The 12,888-nt window shown below is 36.0% G+C and overlaps 1 protein-coding gene across 4 annotated transcripts in view; it reads right to left on the bottom strand.

Moving 5' to 3' along the window:
• Positions 1-12,888, bottom strand: part of LOC120352670 — a 290,323-nt gene that overhangs the window by 101,109 nt on the left and 176,326 nt on the right. The gene's annotated exons all lie outside the window — the stretch shown is intronic.

Raw genomic sequence — 12,888 nt, 5'->3', positions numbered from 1 at the left:
AATGCTGAGCAAACTAGAAACGAAGAAGAGCATGGTTTTTCATACTTTTTAACAATCACGATAAAGGCTGAATATCAACATTGATACTACTTGATTTTTGAATACTTATGATAAGTATGTTATATGAAATCTGTTGTGTTCTATTGACTGTTGTGTTGAAATATGAAAAATTGGATTAAACTTTGACGTGTCATATACTCCGGGAGCGTTGCTCCCTCAATGCAGTTTAATAATTGTGACGAACAAGAGAAGTAAAGATAGGATATTATTGTCACTTCCACCAACTATATAATATTATACTATACGGTATTATTCCATTCGCAGTAAGTTTCGATGCAGAATTGAGGTATTCCTGGAAAAGCTGAAAAAATTGACTCTCATCTCAGAGTATAAGTTAATGTGTTCGCCAGTTACTTGAGATCGGAAAACGATTACCTACTGATCACTCTTATCCTCAGTGACCAAACCCTCATTACGTAAAACCACTTGCAAGCCCTTCCGTCATTAAAATATAATTGATCTCTAAGAAGCAATAGCACTACAAGACTCTTGAGAGATCAACATGAAGAGCACCAGGGGATCCGTTTGATAATTAACACAGCTAGTTTGAAATGTTCTCATCAGTGCTTATAAATAAGTTAGTATCTGAATTGGGAACTCAGTCGTCTACCACTTCCGGAGTATCCACAAATTTACACGTCAGATAACAACTTGAGACAATAAAATGAATATTCAATCATTTTGCTGTCAAACGACGGAGTTTGCAATTAATCAACATGATTAAATCTGAATCCAGATTCATGTATTTTTTTCTTAATGTATCTGATTATTCTCAATGTTCAATCATTGTTGATCACTTATTTAGTTATTTTAAAACCTTCCTACAGATAAAACGATGAATACTAGTAGTTCTGTGAACAGTGGACCTCGGGCAGTTATAAACACCTATTATACTATTCATCAGAGTGAAGTCTGTCTGTATGTCGTGTCGGCGAGATATCGATATAAAAACGGCTAATGGCTGTTGGGGTTGGTGTATCAAAAAATTCAAAAAGCTAATCTCCTTCAAGACATACTGGCGACTGGTCGAGAGAAAATACTATGTTTACTTTCAGTTATTAATAATTGCATGCAATGAATAGTCCACACGACATCTGATTTTCTACCAAGTTACATTGAGATATTATTTGCATGCAATCAATAATCCACTTGACAGCTTATTTATGATGGATAATTCTATAGTCTTTACGGTAATATTAGCGTTCGAAGGAGACTCCTTTCTCTTTTGTATTATCCTTAGAATGCGAAATTTAAAAAAAAAACCTTATTCGTCGACGCGAAATTCTAAAGAGAACATACCTGTCAACTTTCATGAAAATCCATTGCCGCGTTCCACCGTGAATGTGTAACATAAATATAAACATAAAGAGAAATGTAAAACCATCAACTTGAATCTCAGACCTCACTTCACTCGGTCAAATTTAATATTCATTCACAATAGCACGTAAGACCAAATCATTCGTATTGAAATTGAAATTTTTCAGTTCACTTATTTCAATTTTTGAAGAAAATTCGTAGTTTTTGTATTATGGTATCCTGATTGACAATTCCTTCAAATGGATGTTTTGGATAATCGGATAATTAACTCGTTATATCAACTTGAGTACAGAATAATTGACAATTTGTTAGTTTAACCACGGAAGAAGCATAAAGTAGTGTTTCTTTCATCTGTGGTTTAACATAACTCTTAGGCGGGGCTCACACTGGAGTTTTTTCCTAGGCATTTTTTTACCTGGCGTTACGCAAAATACATGTAACGTAAAGGGAGGCGATATAAATATTATACACACCGTGTGATTTTCAGCGTCTCAGAACAGGAGAAATCACCTGGAGTGCTGCTCGCTGTCGGTCTAGTGATAGATTGCTAGCATATTTTTCGAGGTTGAGGTTCATCATAGACTGTCAGCATTATCTATAAATAACAAACATGCTACTCATTCAACGAATGCTGACTACAGCTCATACTTGTGTTTGAAGTTACAAACCTGTTCAGAATTCAGAAATGATTCGACATTCATTTCGTGCCGATTAATCACTTGCTGTACTTGCACCTCGAAAGATTTATCTTGTCGATATTCCCCCTGCCATTTATCGCAAAAAATTACCTTGAAAATATCGCGCCGTTATAAATTTAAATATTCTATATTGATATAATATTTTTGAAAAAACGTATGGAAATAAGACATTGAAATGAGTTAAATGAAAAAGGGAGTTCTCAATATAATACGACCATAATTAATAATATCTTATATGTAAATAGCCTTTCCAAACTAAAGTAAGCTATAACAATGCTTTGCAGAAGTTTCAATGGAGCAATTTACTTTAATCATGAAACTCGATGATATAGCAGTACAACTTGGAATTGTTACTTGAGATCCCATATCTTAGCATTCTCTGATGATGAAACTGATGATATTATTATGGTTCAATCACCTCGTTGTACTTAAGTAATAACAAAGAGAAATAATAGCATAAGTTAACTTAACATAGCATAACTTACGCTATTGTTTCTCTATGGTAATAACTATATCCCGATCTTTCAAATCACAGTCTACTAACTAAACGTTATAAAAAGTTTAGCTTCATGTGGAATGTGCCCTGAAGTGTTCCTCGGATGAGAGCGACTCCTTTTCCATCACATTAAATCTTAATAGAGTTTCCCCACTCAATATAAAGTGTGCCCTGAGCCTTGCAAAGTTAATGTAAATATTTCGGGTCATTTTTCACGGAGCTCTCATCTTTCCTCGTCTCAACAAGGTTGATGCTGAAACAGTTTTGAAATTTGAGCAGTTTACCTCGATAAGTAGTGCAGGTAGGATGAGAGGCATCCAGAGCTGATTAAGTAAGCTCTCATCGAAGAGCCAAGACTAAGCTCACGAGATTCAGGGATAAGTCTGTGGTGAAAACTTCCAACAGGGAATTTATCAACCATGAAAGTTGAAGAAGTGAAGTAGGGGAGGATCAACTATCTAAGAACTAATCTTTGTAGTTTAGAAGCTATTAACAAAGAATGCCCAAGGGTTTTACATCATGATCTAGATTCAATTTGAAGAGGGTTTATAACATACCGCTTTCAATTCGAGAAACTTGAAGAGCATTTCTTTGCTGAATGTCGTCCTCATAAGTCTCTCACTGCATGGGTAATAAGATGAGTAAATGAAATGAACAATTATGAGCTCATAATAAGATTTGGACTCGACCTCTCTAGCAGTGGTTAATCAGCAGTGACCTGATGTAGTAGGGGGAGCCAACTACCTATGAGCTGATTGGTGTACTTTAAAAGCTATGAACTAATAATTATTCATTTATTCTATCAAGCTTTGATAGGGTCGAGATCGCGATTTGAGGAAGCTAAGTTGAGATAAGAAGCTACGTCAGATGTGGAGCTTCTCAATAAGATAATTGAGTCGATGATTCTTCAAAAATGAACTCTTCTATTATCCCATCTCATTTTGAGAGTGTATTGATGAGAAAACTTATTGAGGCTGATGAAGGAGCTTCATGGAGTGAAATGCATTCCTCAATACTCCAAGAAAAAAAGTGTTTTTTCAAATATTTACAAGTAACACAGTGTCTGAGCTACAACGAAGAAAACTTATCTTTAAAAACGAATACAAATGCATAAGTGGCACTCAATTAATGAATGAATGAATGATTGTCTTTCAGTGTAACTATGCTTTAGGTTATTTTTTTACTTTTTAACTAAACTTATTATAACTTTGAAGCTCCTCATGAATAGAAAACGAGAGAAGGAGATACTGAGCAATGTATTGTGCATGTTCACATAATACAATTATACATTCAGAGTGTGTAAGTCTTATGTATTCATGATTATTCATTCAAAATGTGTAGATTTTGTGTCTTCCTGTCCTAATCTGGAATGTACCATCAAGAGCATAGTAGTGATGTGTACTTGAATAATTGCGTTTTCAATTTCAACGGAGTAGGTCCCAAGGAATTACTCAAGCTCCACTGCTCGAGTACCAATTTAATTTGTCAGTTTGTTAGTGCCTCTCAGAACAATTCCCACTTGCAAGATATGTAGGACAAAACTTTAATTAATGTGACATGCGTATGCGAACGTTGAGTTTGTCTGTGAGTAGTGTCAATGGTGACTATGTAGAAAGAATCATTATAAATAGAACAATAAAAATATAAAGACAATAGGAATCAATACTATTGAACGTCGTCAAGTTTAAGAATATTACTCTTATTTCCTATGATCGGTGTCACATGCAAATTAATTTTCTACTCTCAAACCTTTTTCACAAGTCTCTTATATCATAAGATATAAATCACTTTGGCCCGGTTGCACAGAAGCCTGTCAAATTTTAATCAAGATTTTCAGCATTTTATCACGGTTGAAATCAACAGAATTTGTAGAACGAGCCTGTGATAAGTAATATTGTCCAAACACGTGCAGAGGATTAGCAAATTTAGAGAAGTTATCGTGAAACCACAGGAGACATCAATATGTTTTTCGCTACGTCTCGGAAGTAGTTACCTTCCATGTTCCCAATCACTCCCAGTTTTCGAGTATTTTAAATGAGAGTATAAATTGTGCACAACGAGATGGTGCTTACAGTTCTCTCGTTGTGCGCAACCTAGGGATGGCATTGGCAATCAATAAGAAGTTTGAAGTTTGATTTTTTAATATGGACAATATTTCTGTTACGTATTTAGACATTATTGTTGTTGTTTTCTCATTTACATATTGTTTGCTGATTGTTTAGCGAAAACTATCGTACGTTACTTGGCCGTTAACGCTAAACCGCGTCAACTTCTCAACTGGATTAATTGCTTGAAATGTATGCCTATTCTTACTCTAGGAGATGGCAGAACTTCATTGAAATAACTTCATTGATAGAAGATGACCTCCCACAATCTAGCCTTCAGCATCATTACATTTTTCGGGCTTCTCCACTGAAGGGTAAGAAAGACCTCCAGCTTCATCACATTCTCAGTTTTTTCCGTTTAAGAGAGAGAAAGTTTTTTTTTAGAGAGAGATATCAATTTGTCGAGACGATGCAGCCGGGAACATTTGCTCTCAGTGGTGAGAAATTTCAGAGAGACATCGATCGAGCAAAACGCGTCTTCTCTTGTTACTCGCCGAAGAGACACAATCAGTGTTCTCTTCTCTGAACAGCTAACGAAGAAATGTTGCTCCACGCTTCATTTTGTATCGTTTGCCGCGTTTTACTCTGCTCCGAAAGCTAGCGACTCGACAAAATTGATTCTAGTAGATTTTCGTTTGCCTTGTCGCTCTATAGACAGAATAGAAATACTGACTTGCCAAGTGAATAATTTATCACTTGAGGGCTAGCAGAAGTATCAATCATGCACGCACACACCCACACACTCATACATACGAAATAACTCTATTTCTATAGTGGCAGGAATAAAAAATAACAAGAACACAAAAATAATCATAAATAAGAAGAAATAACTTTCACTTTTTGTGTAGTTGAGAAGTTGATATTGTGGTAATTATTCATATTGAATGAAAAAGACTAAGAAATTAGCTACAAACGGGAAAGATCAGTTTCGGTTATTACACCATTGTCAATCTGATAAACAGGAGTAATAAGTGAAGCCGGTCCCTTGAAACCGGTCTTTCTAAGTATCATTAAATCTGTGGTTTTCTGACAATTTCTTAGTCTTTTTCATTCAATAGAAATAACTTTACCAAAACGATAAAACAGAGCAATTCCAATTTCACTCACATCCTCCTGTATGAGCACTAATAAATTATGATTTATATCACCACATTAAACCACGCATCACTTGCATCTGGTGAAAACTCCCAGAGCCAGGCTTGTACTCTTTTTTGAATTTTTTCAGAAACTTATCTTTATGTATCTCGAGTGGCAAAAGATATTTTTTCAGAAACTTATCTTTATGTATCTCGAGTGGCAAAAGATTGAAAAATTTAGGCTCAAGAAAAAGAGAACATTTTTGGAATAATGTACAATCAGCTCTTGGGCACATTACCAACTGCTGAGTTACTTGACGTTTCAATTGAGTGCTGGCTCTCACATCCCCACCAATTTTGTAACTGCCACCACTCATTCTATAGAACAGTGCAAGCACCTTGAATATGTAGAGGTAACGAAGTGGAAAAGCTTCCATAATCTGCTTGAAAAGCAGTAATGAACGCGTTTGATATTTACACCAAGCATGACCCTCACCACAGCCTTTTGTAAAGTTAAAATTGGTCTTGAATGAGAGATATAAGTTGAGGCCCAACATGCAATTCCATAGTCCAGTTTAGAATTGACAAAAGCAAAATATAACTGGCGCAAGACACTGAAAGGAAGGAATTGTCGCAGATTAAAGAAATTTCTTGAAATGATTAATAAGTATTTTCTCAGGCTAAGCACATGCAAATCCAAGACAACTTTTCATCCACAATCAGTCCAAGATACTTGATTGACTCAGTTTGCTCAATGTTACAGCAACCACATTGCAACTCATTGCATTCAATTACATAGTACTTGAGAGGGGTATCAAATACAAAGCGTTTGACAAGGTGAAATTTAAAAACTTTGTTTTTACGGCATTCATTGATAATCTATTGCAATCGAACCAGAGTCTCATGCTATTTAGATCTAGTTGCATCATCTTCTGCAATTCACGAACATCTTCAAAAGAATATGAGAATGTGGTATCATCAGCAAAAGATGTGGCAGATCCATGAAATTCATGAGAGAATAGATTATTGATATACACCAAGAATAACAGTGGTCCAAGAACCGATCCTTGCTGAGCTCCGTTTGTAACCTGGAGTGTTTCACTTCAACAGAACCAATCTCAACATATTGCTTTCTATTCCCCAAATAAGATTCATCCACTCCAATGCTGTACCCCGTATACCAGCTGAGAACAGTTTGTGGATTAAGATCGAGTGATCTACTGTATCAAAAGCTTTACTTATGTCAAGAAACAAACCCGAAACTCTATTTTCAACCCAAGTATTCAGACCAGAATATAATCTTGAAATAAAATGATATAACGCCATCTCAGTGCTTAATCCCTCCTGAAAGCCGAACTGTCCTGCATGGAAAAAGTTCTTACTATTTAAAAATTATTGAAATATCCTTCTTCTCACCATTTTTTCAAAAATCTTAGAAAATATTGATAACAGGGATATGGGCCTGTAATTTGTTTGATTCGATTTATCCCCTCCCCTTATGCACGGGAACAACCTTGTCAATTTTCAGAGCTTCAGGAAAACCCCAACTAAGAATACTTGAGTTGAATATGTGATGCAAAACCGGTACTATTGCAATAGAAATTTTCTTAAGTAGATGAGAAGAGATATTGTCAGGTCCGGGAGACTTGCCATCCTTCAATGACTGGATTCATAATATTATGTGGATAGTTACATTCTTTATTGAGATTGAAGATTGCCTTCTACAGAGTTCCATGGATTTGTTTTTAGAAATAAGATTCTCTTCAACTTGGAGGCATCATCATCATCATCATCCATCATGGACTAGTCTTGTAAAGCCTGTTCCGGTGTCCACCGCTTCCTCTGTCTACCGACGTCTCTTTTCCCATCCAACTGTAACTTCCAAGCTTGTAGTGGAAGACGAGTTGGTGGCATAGACGTAGGTGATTTGTCCACTTCATTCTATATTTTTTAATGATTGCTGTTAGTGGTTGCACATTGCACTCACTTCGAATTGTTTCATTACTTATGTGGTCTCGCCTCGAGTTAAATTGAATGCTGCGCAGAAACCTCATCTCTGATGCCTGAATTCGTGAGTCATCATTCTTGGTCTTTGTCCATACCTCACTACCGTATGTCATTAAAGGGATGGCCATTGTCCTATAGAACTTAATCTCAGTCTCTTTTCTGGCCTTACCCTTTAATGTTCGGTGAATGACTCCACAAATTGAGTTAAACTTTCCTATTTTCTGAGGTATATCACATTCTCTGTCATAGGATACATCACAGCCGAGATATTTAAATATTCTATATTGATATAATATTTTTGAAAAAACGTATGGAAATAAGACATTGAAATGAGTTAAATGAAAAAGGGAGTTCTCAATATAATTCGACCATAATTAATAATATCTTATTTGTAAATAGCCTTTCCAAACTAAAGTAAGCTATAACAATGCTTTGCAGAAGTTTCAATGGAGCAATTTACTTTAATCATGAAACTCGATGATATAGCAGTACAACTTGGAATTGTTACTTGAGATCACATATCTTAGCATTCTCTGATGATGAAACTGATGATATTATTATGGTTCAATCACCTCGTTGTACTTAAGTAATAACAAAGAGAAATAATAGCATAAGTTAACTTAACATAGCATAACTTACGCTATTGTTTCTCTATGGTAATAACTATATCCCGATCTTTCAAATCACAGTCTACTAACTAAACGTTATAAAAAGTTTAGCTTCATGTGGAATGTGCCCTGAAGTGTTCCTCGGATGAGAGCGACTCCTTTTCCATCACATTAAATCTTAATAGAGTTTCCCCACTCAATATAAAGTGTGCCCTGAGCCTTGCAAAGTTAATGTAAATATTTCGGGTCATTTTTCACGGAGCTCTCATCTTTCCTCGTCTCAACAAGGTTGATGCTGAAACAGTTTTGAAATTTGAGCAGTTTACCTCGATAAGTAGTGCAGGTAGGATGAGAGGCATCCAGAGCTGATTAAGTAAGCTCTCATCGAAGAGCCAAGACTAAGCTCACGAGATTCAGGGATAAGTCTGTGGTGAAAACTTCCAACAGGGAATTTATCAACCATGAAAGTTGAAGAAGTGAAGTAGGGGAGGATCAACTATCTAAGAACTAATCTTTGTAGTTTAGAAGCTATTAACAAAGAATGCCCAAGGGTTTTACATCATGATCTAGATTCAATTTGAAGAGGGTTTATAACATACCGCTTTCAATTCGAGAAACTTGAAGAGCATTTCTTTGCTGAATGTCGTCCTCATAAGTCTCTCACTGCATGGGTAATAAGATGAGTAAATGAAATGAACAATTATGAGCTCATAATAAGATTTGGACTCGACCTCTCTAGCAGTGGTTAATCAGCAGTGACCTGATGTAGTAGGGGGAGCCAACTACCTATGAGCTGATTGGTGTACTTTAAAAGCTATGAACTAATAATTATTCATTTATTCTATCAAGCTTTGATAGGGTCGAGATCGCGATTTGAGGAAGCTAAGTTGAGATAAGAAGCTACGTCGGATGTGGAGCTTCTCAATAAGATAATTGAGTCGATGATTCTTCAAAAATGAACTCTTCTATTATCCCATCTCATTTTGAGAGTGTATTGATGAGAAAACTTATTGAGGCTGATGAAGGAGCTTCATGGAGTGAAATGCATTCCTCAATACTCCAAGAAAAAAAGTGTTTTTTCAAATATTTACAAGTAACACAGTGTCTGAGCTACAACGAAGAAAACTTATCTTTAAAAACGAATACAAATGCATAAGTGGCACTTAATTAATGAATGAATGAATGATTGTCTTTCAGTGTAACTATGCTTTAGGTTATTTTTTTACTTTTTAACTAAACTTATTATAACTTTGAAGCTCCTCATGAATAGAAAACGAGAGAAGGAGATACTGAGCAATGTATTGTGCATGTTCACATAATACAATTATACATTCAGAGTGTGTAAGTCTTATGTATTCATGACTATTCATTCAAAATGTGTAGATTTTGTGTCTTCCTGTCCTAATCTGGAATGTACCATCAAGAGCATAGTAGTGATGTGTACTTGAATAATTGCGTTTTCAATTTCAACGGAGTAGGACCCAAGGAATTACTCAAGCTCCACTGCTCGAGTACCAATTTAATTTGTCAGTTTGTTAGTGCCTCTCAGAACAATTCCCACTTGCAAGATATGTAGGACAAAACTTTAATTAATGTGACATGCGTATGCGAACGTTGAGTTTGTCTGTGAGTAGTGTCAATGGTGACTATGTAGAAAGAATCATTATAATAGAACAATAAAAATATAAAGACAATAGGAATCAATACTATTGAACGTCGTCAAGTTTAAGAATATTACTCTTATTTCCTATGATCGGTGTCACATGCAAATTAATTTTCTACTCTCAAACCTTTTTCACAAGTCTCTTATATCATAAGATATAAATCACTTTGGCCCGGTTGCACAGAAGCCTGTCAAATTTTAATCAAGATTTTCAGCATTTTATCACGGTTGAAATCAACAGAATTTGTAGAACGAGCCTGTGATAAGTAATATTGTCCAAACACGTGCAGAGGATTAGCAAATTTAGAGAAGTTATCGTGAAACCACAGGAGACATCAATATGTTTTTCGCTACGTCTCGGAAGTAGTTACCTTCCATGTTCCCAATCACTCCCAGTTTTCGAGTATTTTAAATGAGAGTATAAATTGTGCACAACGAGATGGTGCTTACAGTTCTCTCGTTGTGCGCAACCTAGGGATGGCATTGGCAATCAATAAGAAGTTTGAAGTTTGATTTTTTAATATGGACAATATTTCTGTTACGTATTTAGACATTATTGTTGTTGTTTTCTCATTTACATATTGTTTGCTGATTGTTTAGCGAAAACTATCGTACGTTACTTGGCCGTTAACGCTAAACCGCGTCAACTTCTCAACTGGATTAATTGCTTGAAATGTATGCCTATTCTTACTCTAGGAGATGGCAGAACTTCATTGAAATAACTTCATTGATAGAAGATGACCTCCCACAATCTAGCCTTCAGCATCATTACATTTTTCGGGCTTCTCCACTGAAGGGTAAGAAAGACCTCCAGCTTCATCACATTCTCAGTTTTTTCCGTTTAAGAGAGAGAGAGTTTTTTTTTAGAGAGAGATATCAATTTGTCGAGACGATGCAGCCGGGAACATTTGCTCTCAGTGGTGAGAAATTTCAGAGAGACATCGATCGAGCAAAACGCGTCTTCTCTTGTTACTCGCCGAAGAGACACAATCAGTGTTCTCTTCTCTGAACAGCTAACGAAGAAATGTTGCTCCACGCTTCATTTTGTATCGTTTGCCGCGTTTTACTCTGCTCCGAAAGCTAGCGACTCGACAAAATTGATTCTAGTAGATTTTCGTTTGCCTTGTCGCTCTATAGACAGAATAGAAATACTCTGTCGCTTTATAGACAAAATAGAGAGACTCTTTAGTGTTATTTAACTAGTCTATGGAGACTCCCCAGTGCATCCTCAATATCATAGTCGACGCTGTGATTTTCGAGAATTTTCCCTCCCTAGAGGAAAATCTAGTGGATTGTTGCAGCAAAACAGGAGAAGGAGATTGCAATATGGAAATAGATTGTTTCGACTTGGATGCGCTCTGATTATATGCAAATAATGGGGATTGCTTGCGACTGGGACGCAGGAAGAAAGTGGCTTAGTAGTCTACTGTCCTGCTGCAATATCGATGTAAATTTTGAAAGGGGTACTTCCTTAACTTTTTATTATGTGCGAATTCATATTCCTTGAAGAAGAGAAGATCCATTGTGTGATGCATTTTTACATTACATTTGTAAGGCTTCACTATCTTATTGAAAACTCTTTGTACTTTCTAAAAGAAAACGTACTTTACACTCATTATGACAATGAACTGGAATGTGGAGGTGAAGGATGAACTCTCTCATCATCTGAAGATGAAAAGTTATGTTCTGGTTATCTCTCTGACCGAGTGGAGCGTGATTACACTTTTTTCCATAAAGGATAACGTAATCCATTTACGTACTGATATGAGCTTAGCAATCTAAGCCTCCCTTTTCTCAATATTATTCATTGCTGATGATGCCCACTTGAGATTATTGCTTCTACGTAGGATATAAAAAGTGCGAGTATGATGATGAAATGCTCAAACGTTGAAGCCTACCGGCGGGATTCGAACCCGCGACCAGGTAGCGCTAGGAAAAGGGTAAGTTTCCTGAGTTCAGCCATTAGGAATTCTATATTGTCTTGCCTCCCCGTCGATTGAAAGTGGTGCTATGAGCCCTGAGCCGTTTTTGTGGTATGATGTAAATCAGGTACACAAAGGCTCAGGTGAGGTTTACCGGACCGGAGGGTCTACACATGTCTTGCCTCCCCGGCATACACTCTCAACACTGGATGGTACTCACTAACTGACTAGTGTTTTTCAAGTCTAATCCAGTGAGATGCTTCAGTCGAATTATCCCATTTATCGAACGATAATTTGACATCTCGTGGGCCCGATGTTGTCTTGGACAAATATAAGATATCAGTTACATTTCGTTTCAAAATATACCTTAAATCTTCTTCACCTTCACATTTACGTACCTTCAATCATGAAGGTCATTTTATTTATTATTGTCTATTGTGTTTGTTGTACGTGTGCAATTTATTGTAATGTTTTTCCAATGTGAATTGTGACATGGCTATATGTAAGTTCTATGTTCAACTGGCCCAATAAAAACTTGAAACTTGAATCACCTACACAAATCTCATATCCTTGATGATACAGTATGAATATTCAACTTCAAAGAAGAACTTTCATAAGAATATATTGTGCATCAGATGACAGTTTCCCATATTGAATAATACGACTTAAATTGAGTAAAACTACTCATTCGTGGAAGTATTGAAGGGTTACGAGAAGTTCCAATTGTTATAACATTACCAAACTCTAGTTGAGTGATTATATAGCAGCCAAAACCAATTTCTCGTTATAAAAATGTATAAGGTGGTTGTGACAATACCTCAAGTCATTTGAAAATTAATGTATTTGAAAGATTCTATAATACTAACTTTCTGATTCATTTTAAATCTAATATTCATAAGGAAATTGAATCATATTGACTGAGATCAATGTCTCAGT

Source organism: Nilaparvata lugens, chromosome 8 (assembly GCF_014356525.2).
Source record: "Nilaparvata lugens isolate BPH chromosome 8, ASM1435652v1, whole genome shotgun sequence".
NCBI lineage: Eukaryota > Metazoa > Arthropoda > Insecta > Hemiptera > Delphacidae > Nilaparvata > Nilaparvata lugens.
This window is presented reverse-complemented; position numbering and strand designations above follow the sequence as displayed.